Source organism: Carassius carassius, chromosome 15, assembly GCF_963082965.1.
Source record: "Carassius carassius chromosome 15, fCarCar2.1, whole genome shotgun sequence".
NCBI lineage: Eukaryota > Metazoa > Chordata > Actinopteri > Cypriniformes > Cyprinidae > Carassius > Carassius carassius.
In genome coordinates, this window is record NC_081769.1 from 32,780,499 (window position 1) to 32,795,717 (window position 15,219).

The following is a 15,219-nucleotide window of genomic DNA, read 5'->3' on the forward strand; positions in this document are numbered from 1 at the left end:
ACTGAGGACCAAATTCATTCCAGCTTCAACAAGCTCATGAGTGAACTGAAGAAACCAGGAGCCCCGTATGTGTTGAGTCTCGCCAACCGTCTCTACGGAGAGCAGTCATACCAGTTTGTGGAGGTAGGACTCAATTACAACAATTAATTCAAGGTTTGCTCGTGGTGTTAAAGAATAAGGTTCTGGAAATGATCGCTAATTTAATTGATTTGCTATGATAACAGAAATTCCTGAATGATGCAAAAAGATACTATGAAGCTGAACTGGAGGAGGTGGACTTCAAGAAGAAACCAGACGCTTCACGTGTCGACATCAACAAATGGGTGGAGAAAAACACTCAAGGTGAAGACCAGCATGAAATTAATCTGAATTTAAAGTGACTCTACACTGTTAAAAACAAAGATTTTTCATACATTTATTTGTAGAGCATTAGGTTTCAAAATAATCTTTGCGATAATATTATAGTACTTTATTTTCAGGGAAGATCAAGGATTTGCTTCCAGAGAGATCCATCGATGCGATGACGAGACTGGTCTTGGTGAATGCCATCTACTTCAAGGGGAACTGGATGGAGAAATTCCCAAAAGAAGCCACCAGAGATGGACAGTTTAAGCTGAACAAGGTGAGATTTCATCTTCTTGTTGATTTAATGTAATGAAATGAAATCAGAGGAGTTTTGATGTGTTTGCATTGATGCTCGGCAGACTCAAACTAAACCAGTGAAGATGATGAATCAAAACACAGAGTTTCCTCTGGCCTTCATCCCAGAGATGGACAGTCAGGTTCTGGAGCTACCGTATGTTGGGAATAGTCTCAGTATGTTGATCATCCTTCCTAACGAGATTCAAGATGAAACCACTGGCCTTCAGAAGGTGAGAAAGCACAGGTTCTGCTCCCAAAAGGGGTATTTTCCATCAAAGCCATAGAAGAGTCATCTTTCAGTGAACAGTTCTAAAAATAACCATTCTTTCTTGGTGTGAAAAACAGTTTAATCATCTAAAGAACCTTTTGTTGTATTAAAAGGTTCTTCGATGTAAAAGGTTTTTTATCAATGCAAATAACCAGAGTGAATGTGTTTTGTTGTTTCATCATATTCTAACAGCAAATACATGTGCAGAGTTCTTAGTATTCATGATGGTTTCAAAAATCATTCAAACCTTTTTTATGTCTCATCCAGTTTGAAAAGGCACTGAACTACAAGAAACTGATGGAGTGGACGAGACCTGAAGTCATGTATCAACAAAAACTTGAAGTATCTCTGCCCAGATTCAAGATGGAGGAAACCTATGACATGAAGAGTCTTCTGATCAGCATGGGAATGGAGGATGTGTTTGACAGGAAGAAGGTGAATCTTTCAGGCATGTCATCCAACAATGATCTGGTGGTTTCGAAGGTGATTCATAAAGCCTTTGTTGAAGTAAACGAGGAAGGAAGCGAAGCAGCTGCGGCCACCGGCGTCGTCACGATGTTGCTTTCTGCGAGAAACCCACAGGTCTTTAACGCAGATCATCCACTCCTCTTCTTCATCCGACACAATCCATCCAAGAGCATTCTGTTTTGCGGACGCTTCTGCTCTCCGTGATCCAGTCCTGCTGCTTGAGACCCTTGCAGCTGGTTTAGTTGGTGATCTGGTTAGAACCAGTAGAGGAGACTCTGGACAACTGCTACTAATTGTCATCTTTACTTATATATGCCAACAGTATCAGAACCTGTTGCAATTTACATGAGAAAGACTTAGATTAAATTAATAGTAATAAAACAAAATATCTACATTCAAAGTATGGACATTTTTCTCAGCTTGAGAGATACTTTACATGCACATCATAAATGTTGTGACTCTTGACGTATTTTTAATTGAAGACATTAAATGCAGTACAGTTGTCCTGGTCTCACCTATTGATGATAATTCAGATGTTGTGGTTTTGCACGGGTCTCTGCATGTCCTATATGTAATCAAATGCTTCAATTTATATAAACATCAAGAACTTGTGTTGTTTCCTGCATTAAACGAGGATCTATTAAAGTCAGATTATTACAGTAGTGTATATAAAAATGTATATATATTTTTTTTTTCTAAAAACCGCTTTCCTCTCTTTATATATATATATATATTAACGCATTAATTAAATTAATTATGGAGAATAATGTTAAAATTATTAACTCATTTTACGCATTTGCCCCGCCCCAGACCTATGTAGATCATCTACTATTTTATACAGTGGACTGATGATTAATGAGGCAGAGCAACAACTTACTGCGTGATGGAGCCTAGAAAATATCCCTAAAATTCAACATATGGGGGAAAACGTTTGATATTGTGTCTCATATTTACATCACATAGTTAAGAAATATAACACAAGCTGTAGGCTAAGTACAATATCACACGAGTGCATATGTGATACTCATCAATTTTTTTTTATGTTTTGCTCAATTTTGCCAACCAGAAGATAAAGACAAAGCAGAACTGTTAATCTCCGAGCAACCCACAGCGGCATTTCATTTAATTTCTAAATCCACGTTTTGAACGAATTTGGTGAACCATTTGGCGCGATGAACCATTGGCCATTGACGCGTTTGCTTTGAAGTGGCGCTGCACAGACCGATCGGTGTATGACATCAAAGTACCGCGAGAGCGATTCAAAAGCGATAGGAGACGTCTGCTCTCTAAACTCTTGTGGTACTTTGATTTCACACACCGATCGGTCTGATGGTGATGACCCGCTTCAAGTCGAACAAGGCTAATGATTCAATGAACCGATCATTAAGAACCATATACTTCACTCCTGAATGAATCAGCCATTTCAAAGAATCAAACGAATTAATAAATGACCTGATGACTTAATCATTAAGACATTACCAACACCTACTGGCAGTTTTGGCTTATTATTTAGTAAATAAATAATTACATATTTGCATAGTAATGATAATAAAATTAAGAAAATAAATTATTAAAGTTATACCAAAATCCAGTTATAGTCATAGTGCCACCAGCTGGGAGCAGGAAGACTGGCACATATAAATAACTTTGATATATTCCACTTATATTTACGACTTTAAATCCATATCTCTCGCCGGTCACCTTTTTACTAAAAAGCAGCTTTAATTTTTTAGTTTTTGTCGGTAATGACTCCGCCTTCTAATAGTGTTGTACAAAATATCAAAATTCTTAAAATTAGAATGTCTAATTAAATTATTGTACCTGATCAGATATAATATATATAACACCAAATTTGTCTACACACATTTTAGACAAAAAAAAAGCTTCACAAAAAAGAAGACAGAGATAGAAAGAGTAAAGGGAGGCTGCTAAAGACAGTTCAACATTGCAAACATTAATACAAAGCTCCAGCAGAAAAAAAACATCATATAGAATATTTAGCAGTTTGTTACACTTTAATTCTTGTAATTAAGTATATTTCCCATTATAATCACTTATCTTGATACTAGTAGTAATCTATAACACATCATATTTTATTAAAATATTAATAGTAGGCCTATAAATAGTTGAAAATATAGCCTAAATGTTCTAAATTAATTGTTTATTAGTATATAATATAGATTTATGCTGTAAAATATTTAATTAAATGTCTAATACTTATAGGGGAGAGTGGGGTAAGATTAGCCAATATTTACTATTGCGTTCCTCAACAAGAGGGAAAATGACGCAGAAGTACAATGAAGTATCTATCCTATCCAAATTAAAGTAGTCCTATCATTTTAAATGATCAGAATCTATCTATGACAAAGGGTTCTAAAAATATGGCTTCTTATAAAAAAGTGTTTCCATGACTCAGTTTGTCCCAGGGTTAGGGGTAAGTTGACCCGAATTGAGTCAGTGCGTAAGATGCCAGATGGGTAAGAGTGTTTGTTGGCCATTACTGACTACAGGTGGAAAGATGTATTTATTTATTTATTTTTAGTTGTTTTCATAGCAATATCTGGCGACACTGCCAGAACTTAAACTGATAGTAATCAAATGAGCCCACAGACATGTTATTTCTGACAGGGCACCACATTCGGTAAGACAAACTAAAGACAAAACCATGATATTATCTGTTATCTAATTATCTAATTATTACAGTTAATACACAGTAATAGCTACACATGCACAATTAATTATAGTCCATAAAATGGTGATCCAATGTTCTTTAAGAAATGGATTCACATGAGAAATGTAAGATTATATTCATCAACCCTCATAATAATTTTGACATGGAGAGGATTTTCTTTTCTTCCCAAAAATGACTAAACGTACTAACTTTACTCTCAAAGGGTATAAAAGGGATCATGTACATTCCAGCTGGTTATCACAGAATAAAGCCCGACAGGCTTATAAGTTACTGAAGGCCTTTATTTTGCAATAACAACCAGCTGAATGTACATTATCCCACATATTACATAGCTACTTGTCACAAGACAAAATAACGTGATACAAAATTTTGATTTGAGTTGAAATATCGGAATACAAAACTTCCATGAGGAAAGCAGTTCTAATAGCTAGCAATTTAAACTAGATGGACATTAGAGAAATGGTAGAGTCATACTACTTACTACACTGCATTTCACCATGCAAATAATTATGGCAACAAAAGATTTTTTAGTTATCTTACAATCCATTACAGTTTACAGTTTGCGTTTAAACAAGAGAGAGTAAGTCTGCAATACTAGGATGGCATTATTAAATACTTGTACAAAGATCCTATTATAGTTCTATTATTAAAGTTTTAAATTCATGTTTTTATTTATTTATTTATTTTGGTTAAAGTTTTAATAATTTTGTTGTGTTTTTGGCAACTAGCTAAAATTAAATATGTTTAAGGGTTTTTTAATATTTTGTTTCAGTTCATTTTATTTTTAAGTAATGAAACCCTTTTTAATGGTTTTGCCTTTAATTTTAGTTAATGGTAATAAAATGAAACACTAAATAATTAATTAATTAAAAATGTATGGTTATTTGTAAAGATTTACTTTTTTATGTAGTTCTTGAGTTGCTCTATTCTCTTTGGAGTTTAATGAAAATTCTAGATTTCTTGTTCAGTGCCATGTATTGAATTTAATGTGAATTCATAATCTAGGGAAGATCAAGGACTTGATTCCACAGAGATGTGTCAATGCGATGATGAGACTGGTCTTGGTGAACGCCATCTACTTGGAGGGGAACTGGGAGTTTCCTCTGGCCTTCATCCCTGAGATGGACATTTCAAGCTGAACAATGTAAGATTTCATGCTCTTGTTCCTTCAAAGAATAAATTAAATCTGAGGAGTTCTGAAATGTTTCCATTGATACTTGGCAGACTCAAACTAAACCAGGGAAGAATCTCAGTATGTTGATTATCCTTCCTAACGAGATTCAAGGTGAAACCACTGGCCTTCAGAAGGTGAGAAAGCGGCCATTTTGCAGCAAAGTCAAAGAAAATTAATCTTGGGTTCCCTAAAGAACCTTTCAATGAACAGTTCTTAAAAGAACCATTCTTTCGTAGTGTGTAATGGCCTTCCCCTTTAATTTTGTTTTGCTTGGCGTTACCACTAGATGGCGAAATACCCTTATTGTGTATATAAGGGAGAGGAAACAAAGCAAGAGTATTTTCACGTTTGTTCTTGAGCTAACAAGCTTGAGAAAAATGGTTTAAGCTTTAGTATCCCTTTGGCAAGCAGAGCGAGGTATGTTAGTTTGTTTTTCATGTATTTCTTTGGTGTCATTTGTTGTTTAATTTGAAGAATGTTAAATGTGTAGTGAATGTTTCTTTGTTTTTGAGTTTATTTTGCTTTATTTATCTATTGTTTTTTGTTTTCTTTGTAGTTTTACGGTGCCACCATGCTGTGATACAATTGTAATAGTGCTATGAAGTTAATGTGTAAACACAGTGTTGTGATGCATGGAAAACATTTGCAACAAGGAATTAAGACAACGATCACTTCAGCAATGAAGTTTATTGCATCTTAAAATAAATCGAAGGCACCCGTCAAAAACTCTCTGTTTCTTTTCTACGAGCTGAAGGGCCGCTACAGTAAAACTCGCTGCTACACATGAGGTTTCATCGTGTTGCTGTTGTTTCATCGCGTGAGTGGGACACTGGACTTTGCATCTAAAGCGCTGATTGAATCACGTTACGTCAGTCCGAGACGGATACCTCATCAGGATTGTAAAATTACACAGTCAGTTGGAGCGTGGCTCATTCATGAACGTTTGGATGGTGATCGTATATCAACGTTACTGTTACAGATGAAAAGGTAAACTTTCAGTAAAAGAACGTTACATGAAGTAAGACTGCAAATACAAGTTTCTGGACTGTGTGAGTTGAAATCTTTACAATTAAAGACACTTTAGATGTTTAAAAATGTTTTGAATTTTATAGAGAATTGACGTTCAAGATATGAAGTTGAATGAGTTGTGAAATATTGATTATGATGTTGAAGTTATTGATTTCAGTCTTCTTTATATAAGTTATTGACTGCCACAGGTAAATGCTGGGTTTTATATTTATGGTAGCCTATATGTCACAAGCACGTGTAAAATGTTGAATGTCAAAGAATTCGTGATCGTGTTGCATATATAAATTGACTTATTACCATTGCTGATTATTTGAGTGTCTAAATTATAGATGTCTGATATGAGTAATGCATTGCTCTCAAGTTTGTAGACAGACAAAATGGAAGACACAGTTGAGCAAATGGCAGCGCAAGCAAGTCAAAAGTTAGTTCCTGATAAGGATTTAAATATTTCTAAAGAAATGCAACCGGTTAAATCAAGATCAAGTTCTCGAAAAAGAAATCGTACAGAGAAAGGCCTAGAGATGCATAAACAGGAGACCCAGAAGCAAGAGACAGCTTTTAATAAAGCTTATGACTCCTGGAAGCAGACCGCTAAGGAAACTAGGTCTAAATTGAAAGTTTTTTGCACATATGAAGAGCTTGAACATATTTTAAAGGACATTCAAACTAAACATGATGTAGTCACCCAGCATTATGCTCCCTTATTGCACAATCAAACAACAACTTCAGAGATTGTTAAAAGAGTAGATGTTTGTGCCACACTAACTGCAGAAATTTCTGATTTGGTGAGCAAACGAATAGAAACTGTTGAGCAGATCCAACAAAAAGAAGTTGTAAAGGAGAGAGTAAGGCAGACATTAAATAAAGAGGAGTATGCATCTGTCTTTGGTTACACAAACACTGATACCATCATCTCAGAAAGCCTAACAACATCGGAGACCTTCTCCAGAGCTTCCAGTAAACGAGCCGACGCAGAAGCTGAACTCGCAGCCAAAGTAGAACAAGTGAAGGCTATGCAAGAAATTCACAATCAGCAGGCCAGATTACTTGAGATGGAGAATGACTGGAAGCTGAATGAAGCAAGAATGCTAGCAGAGGTGAAACAGAAAGAATCAGAGATGCATCGAAGACTGGAAGAAGAAAGGCCTAAGCTGCAGATGCTACAAGCAGATAAAGAAGTCAAGGTAGCCGCAGCTCGAGTGAATGCCTACAACTATCATGAGAGTAATCTTGAAGTGGAGGAGGAGGGGAGAGGTAATGCAACGTGGTCTGGAAGGAGAGCGGCTGGAACTCAACCCCAGCTGAATCCTCAGGTAGATTCATTCCATCCTCAAGTATTTCAAGAGGTAAAGACAACTCAAGAGACTGAGAACTTGGCTCAAGTGTTAGCGAACTCTCTAAGCATAAATCGATTACTTGTCCCAGAGCCAACGACTTTCACTGGTGATCCTTTGAAGTTCATTGATTGGAAAATGTCCTTCACAGCACTTATTGATCGTAAATCAATTCCTGCAAGTGAGAAGATGTTCTACTTGAAAACCTATCTTGCTGGAGAAGCTCGAAAGGCTGTGGAAGGTTTCTTCTATAGAAATTCTCACGATGCATACCAGGGCACCTGGAAGGTCCTTGAAGAGCGGTATGGAAACCCGTTCATTGTTCAGAGAGCCTTTCGAGAAAAACTTATGAGATGGCCTAAGGTGGGAGTAAATGACCCACTTTCCTTAAGAGAATTCACTGACTTTCTACAAGGCTGTGTTGAAGCTATTCCGCATGTCAAAGGTTTGGCTATTTTGAACGACTGTGAGGAAAACCATAAATTACTCAAGAAATTACCTGAGTGGATTGTACGTAAATGGAGCACAATTGTGGTTGAAGAGTTAGACATGACTGGTGATTATCCAAGTTTTAAACGATTTGCTGAGTTTTTGCAGAAGGAGTCCAAAATAGCTTGCAATCCATTCACTTCTCCACTTCTACTGAGTTCTAAAGTTTCAGATGAGAAATTTCCCAAAAGAGTCAGAGCTTTCAACACAACTCAAGTTAAAGATTCAACAAGAACAGAATTCAAGACGGTATCACCATGTTCTGTCTGTAGGAGTGAAACGCATAGCATCTCTAAATGTCCTATTTTTGCAGAAAAGCCCATGGCTGACAAAAGGTCTTTTATTCGTGAGAATCATATCTGTTTTGGATGTCTGAGAAAGGGGCATATTTCCAAAGACTGCAAAAGATGGCATATTTGTGGCACATGTAGCTTTCGCCATCCAACTTGCTTGCATGAAGATAAAATCAAAGGGCCTGTGAATGTATCAAGAATGGGGTTCACTCCTACGGACGTGCAAACTAATCAAGAAGTTCAAAAGGTTATGTCTCATACAGTAACGCAACATGCTTCTGCTACCTCTAGCATTGTTCCTGTTTTTATTTCAACAGTGGATAAGCCACAAAATGAGATTCTCACATACGCTTTACTTGACACACAGAGCGATTCGACTTTTATTTTGAAAGATTTTCTAGATGAGCTCCAAGTAAGCAGTCAAGCAGTGAAGCTGAGACTTAGTACAATGACGACCACAGATACAGTCACCCCAAGTAACAAGGTTAGTGGCTTACAAGTTCAAGGACTCCAAGGTGGGAAATGTATTAAAGTACAGCAAGCCTATACTTGTGACTTTATTCCCGTGGATATAGCTTATATTCCAACGAGAAAGACTGCGTTGCAATGGCCTCACCTCAGGCACATTGCCAATGAGTTACCACCACTCCAGAGCTGTGATATAGGATTGTTAATTGGATATGATTGTCCTTTAGCATTAGCTCCTTTAGAGGTCATTATTGGCACTGAAAATGAGCCTTTTGCGCAGAAAACAGAGTTGGGTTGGAGTATCATTGGCCTTTGTAATCCCCACCTGGACAGACAAGGAAGTCAAAGTTTCATTCATCGAGTTTCAGTGAAAGAATTGTCAGTTCCATCAGCTAATGATGTTTTAAAGGTACTAGAGTCAGACTTCAATGAGAAGGGTTATGAGGATAAATATGTGTCCCAGGAAGATGTCCGTTTTATACGTCTTCTTAGTGACAACATCCAACATAAAGAAGATGGACATTTTCAACTGCCCCTTCCTTTCAAGAGCATCAGTCCTCCTTCACTACCTAATAACAAGAGGCTTGCTATGGTACGTTTGCAGCACTTGAAGAAGAAGTTGAAGTCAAATCAACAGTATTTTGATCATTATAAGGCCTTCATGAAAGAAATGTTCAGCAAGGGAGATGCAGAGATAGCTCCTGTTACATCTGATGAAGGAACAGTGTGGTATATACCCCATCATGGTGTTTACCACCCTCACAAGCCAGATAAGTTGAGGGTGGTATTTGATTGCTCTGCAAAATTTTGTGGTATTTCTCTTAATGACACCCTTCTCACTGGTCCAGATTTGATAAATTCTCTGGTGGGAGTACTTTGCCGGTTCAGGAAGGAAGCTGTTGCCGTGACATGTGATATCGAAAAGATGTTCCATCAATTTCATGTTCCTCCCGATAATAGAAACTATTTGAGATTCTTATGGTGGGAAAATGGAGATTTGGAAAGAGAACCCAAAGAATATAGAATGACTGTACACCTTTTCGGCGCCGCTTCATCTCCTGGATGTGCCAACTTTGGCCTTAAATACCTTGCAGAGCAGTATAAGTCTGAGTATCCCACAGCTTCGTCATTCGTGAAGAAAAACTTATGTTGATGACGGTTTGACTTCTGTTCCATTGATGGAGGAAGCGAAGGAATTGATTGTCAAAACTCAAACTCTGTGTAAGCATGGAGGGTTACACCTCCATAAGTTTAATTCAAATGAGAATGAAGTTCTTCAGAGTGTGAATTCCACAGAGTGGGCAATAACTACTAAACCTCTTAACCTGACTCCTGAAATAACCGGATACGTTCTTGGCATTCAGTGGTCTACGAAAGATGGCACTTTCAGTTTTGACATCAAACTGAAAGACCAGCCTGGAACACGTCGAGGTATTTTGTCAATTGTTGCTTCCTTGTTCGACCCTATTGGGTTTGTTGCTCCTTTCCTGTTGAAAGGAAAGTGCATTTTACAGGAGTTGTGCCGTAGAAATATTGGATGGGATGATCCTCTTCCTGACGACTTATTCCTACGGTGGGAGGAGTGGAAAAGTAGTTTTCAGGACTTGAAAGATTTCAGCATTCAAAGATGCTATCATCCACCATCCTTTAGTAAAATTGTCTGGACAGAACTGCACCATTTCTCTGATGCAAGTAACCTGGGGTACGGTGCATGTTCCTATCTTTAGGTTCAAGAATGACAAAGACGAAGTACACTGTAGTCTTGTAATGGCCAAAGCTCGAGTTGCACCCACAAAGATCAAAAGCATTCCGAGACTGGAATTGTCTGCTGCTGTAGTTTCAGCCAGAATGAGTGTTATGTTAAAGGCTGAACTGGAACTGAAGATTGATCAAGAGTTCTTTTGGACCGATTCGCAGGTTGTTCTAGCATATGTCAACAATGAAGCCAGAAGGTTTCATGTGTTCGTTGCAAATCGTGTGCAACTAATCCGGGAAATTACAAGTACACATCAGTGGTATTATGTCAATACATCTGAAAATCCAGCTGATCATGTTTCGAGAGGTCTTCTTGTCTCAGACATATCTTCAACAAATTGGATGTCAGCACCCAAATTTTTATGGGAACAAGAAGTGTGTCCACCTCCTAATTTCTCAAATAATCTACTCGTGGGAGATCCTGAAGTCAGACTAGTTCAAGCATTAGTGACGAAGGGTGGTGTTAGTTCTGACTTTCTTGAACGATTTAATCACCTTTCTTCCTGGAGAACTCTCATTAATGTGATTACTAGAATAAAAAGGCTGGCCTCAAGTCAGAAATATCTTAACAACATTGTGACTGTGGAAGAACAAGAAAAGGCATCTGAGGTTGTTATCAAGCTCGTTCAACAACAGGCTTTTCCCCAAGAGATCAGAGCAATTCAAGGAGGGAAGGTTCTTCAGAAATCAAGTGTACTTTTTCATCTCGATCCTATTTTGAAAAGTGGTCTTTTTCGAGTTGGAGGAAGATTGAAACAGTCGTCTCTTAATGAAGAGTTCAAGCATCCAGTGATCTTGCCGAAAGACAGCCACATCACCAAACTCATTTTGACACATTACCATGCCAAAATTTGTCATCAAGGGAGGTATCAAACACTCATGGAACTCAGAGCAAATGGGTTTTGGGTTATCGGTGGCAGTAGATCAGTATCTAAATTGATTTACAAATGTGTACAATGTAGGAAGCTAAGACGGCCAGTAGAAGAGCAGCAAATGGCTGAGCTTCCTAAAGAACGGATTGAAGTCTCTGCCCCTTTCTGTTACACTGGTATGGACTGTTTTGGCCCGTTTATCATAAAGAAGGGTCGAAAGGAGTATAAAAGATATGGTCTTCTCTTTACTTGCCTTTCTTCTCGAGCTGTCCATATCGAGATGTTGGAAGATTTGTCAACAGATATGTTCATTAATGCTCTAAGATGTTTCCTAAGCCTCCGGGGAGCTGTTCGTCAACTTTATTGTGATTGTGGTACAAATTTTGTGGGAGCTAGAAATGAACTTCGAGAAGCTCTTAAAGAATGTGACGCAAAGACACTGGAGAAGTTTCTTGTGGAAAATCAGTGTGAGTTTGTTTTTAATGCTGCTTCAGCTAGTCACTCTGGTGGTGTCTGGGAACGCCAAATCAGGACTGTGCGAAATGTGCTAAATGCTACGCTTTCTCAGTGCTCCGGCAGACTTGATGACTCTTCTCTTAGCCATTGCTTCGTAAAACAACGTTCTATCGTTAACAGTCGACCATTAACTATAGATGGAATAAATGACCCCAGGTCACTGGAACCAATAACACCAAACCATCTTATCCTAATGAAGTCTAAGACTGTTCTTCCTCCTCCTGGGAACTTTCTGAAGGAAGACATGTATGCTACAAAAAGGTGGCGCAGAGTCCAGTACTTAATTGAACAGTTTTGGAGTCGTTGGAAAAGGGAGTATCTCCTAAATATTTCCACACGACAGAAGTGGCACGTACCTCGACGTAATCTTGAGATTAATGACATAGTCATCATCAAAGAGGACATGCTGCCAAGGAACCAGTGGCAGTTAGGTAGAGTAGTTGAAGTCATTCAAGGGAACGATGGCTTAGTCCGACGAGTTAAAGTTCAAACAGGAGAACGAAAACTAAAGACTAAGTTAGGGCATCACCCTAAACCTTCAATCATTGAGCGACCAATTCAAAAATTTGTGGTTCTACTTGAAAGCGAATGATTCATTGATAGGGACTCGTGCATTAGACAATTGGGTTAAACACAAGGTTAAAATGTTTTTTTGTTGTTGTGTGTTATGTTGGAAAAGGGTCACTGAAGGTTGAAATCATGTATGATATTTGTATGTTTTTGTTTTTGTGTATCATAACATGATTGGTGGGAGTGTAATGGCCTTCCCCTTTAATTTTGTTTTGCTTGGCGTTACCACTAGATGGCGAAATACCCTTATTGTGTATATAAGGGAGAGGAAACAAAGCAAGAGTATTTTCACGTTTGTTCTTGAGCTAACAAGCTTGAGAAAAATGGTTTAAGCTTTAGTATCCCTTTGGCAAGCAGAGCGAGGTATGTTAGTTTGTTTTTCATGTATTTCTTTGGCGTCATTTGTTGTTTAATTTGAAGAATGTTAAATGTGTAGTGAATGTTTGTTTGTTTTTGAGTTTATTTTGCTTTATTTATCTATTGTTTTTTGTTTTCTTTGTAGTTTTACGGTGCCACCATGCTGTGATACAATTGTAATGGTGCTATGAAGTTAATGTGTAAACACAGTGTTGTGATGCATGGAAAACATTTGCAACAAGGAATTAAGACAACGATCACTTCAGCAATGAAGTTTATTGCATCTTAAAATAAATCGAAGGCACCCGTCAAAAACTCTCTGTTGTTTTTCTACGAGTTGAAGGGCCGCTACATAGTGTGAAGAACATTTAATAATCTAAGGAAACTTGGAATGAAAAGATTACATTAATGTTAAAGGTTCTTCACTGAACCATCAATGAAAATATCCAGAGTGTATATGTTTTGTTGTTTCATTATTTGTTATACATTACAGAGTTCTTCGCATTCGTGTTGATTTTGAGTCATACCATTTGTATGCTTTATCCAGCTTGAAAAGGCACTGAGCTACGAGAAGCTGATGGAGTGGACGAGACCTGAAGTCATGTATGAAACATATGTTGAAGTATCTCTGCCCAGATTCAAGATGGAGGAAGCATATGACATGAAGAGTCTTCTGATCAGCATGGGAATGGAGGATGTGTTTGACGGGAAGAAGGTGAATCTTTCAGGCATGCCACCCAACAATGATCTGGTGCTGACGAACGTGATTCATAAAGCCTTTGTTGAAGTAAACGAGGAAGGAACCGAAGCAGCTGGAGCCACCAGATCATTCGTTCCTCTTCTTTATCCGACACAATCCAACCAAGAGCATTCTGTTTTACGGACACTTCTCGAAACCTGCTGCTTGAGACCCTTGCAGCTGGTTTAGTTGGTGATCTGGTTAGAATGAGTAGAAAAGACTCTGGATGACTACTTCTAATTGAAATTTTAATAGTTAATAGTTAAACAAAATATTTACATTCTAAGTACACACATTTTAACGTACTCCACAGTGCACATCATAAATGTTATGACTCTCGGTGTATTTATAACTGAAAATATTAAATGCATTGCAGTTGTTCTGGTCTCATCTATAGATGATAATTCAGTAACTGTGGGTTTGCACAGTTTGTAAGTGATAAGTGTTTCCTATATTTCACATACATAAACAAAAATCTGTCTCTGAACCTCTCCTTTCTCCTTTCAAAGTTGATATAGATCCAAAGTTCTGTTAATCTTAAAACAGTAAAACTGCATCTATATATTCATCCTACTCTGTATATTCATCAGACTCTATCATTCAGCTGAACTCCTAACTTACTTCACACATGTGTCATATGTGTTTCCTTGAAATAGCAAAGTATTTTGACTTATTTCTTTAACTCAGTGGTATGGTATATATGCCAAGACCTATTTCAGATGCAGCCGATAACAGTGGTTACATACACATACATTTCATTGTTCATTTCATTATTGCTTGGAACAGTTCAGTCGCTGAATATTTGTAGGGACATGTTGTAGCATCCCTACTAAATTCTGTGGCCTTGTAATAATGAACTGGCCATGACTTAAAGTTATCAATCCTAGAATCGTGTGAGCGCAAAAGCAGCCTGCATTCTGCCCAAATTTAAGAAGTGATCAGCATGGGAATAGAAGTTGCCTTTTACCCTCAGAAGGCGATTATTTCAGGCATATCGTCCCAGGAATGACCTGGTGCTGTCGAAGGTGATTCATTAAGCCTTTTTATAAAGCCTGTTTTATATTTGGTAACAATTCTTTTAACCCCTAAGGTATGCAGTGAGTATTTCAATTCTAAAAATAACCATATTGGTAGACGTACCCATGTTCATACTCCAGGATGACAGTGTCAAGATTCATCAGGCTCAAATTGTGAAATAGTGGTTCATGGAGCATGAGGAATCATTTTCATGTATGAATTGGTCACCACAGAGTCTTGAGCTTAATTAACCCCATTGAAGGTCTTCGGGATATGCTGGAGTTTACTTTACAGAGCAATTCAACTTGCATTGTCAGTACAAGTCAATCTTTTTTTGTCCAGGCAGTGTATTCAATTGGCAACATGTTGGTACAATCTAGATTTGCAGAAATGATGCTTGATGTCATGGTTCATTTTTTTAAATGAATTATTGTATAACAATTACAGGTACAGTAATATTTCAATTAAAATTGTGAACTCCAGTTAAAAATACTGTCTTAATTGTTCTCCCCTGAGCATGATGGGAAATGACCTTA

At 37.6% G+C, this 15,219-nt stretch overlaps 1 pseudogene; it reads left to right on the forward strand.

Annotated features, from left to right (window-relative positions):
• LOC132158919 (leukocyte elastase inhibitor-like) lies at positions 1–13,976 on the forward strand (annotated as a pseudogene).
• The last annotated feature ends 1,243 nt before the right edge of the window (positions 13,977–15,219 follow it).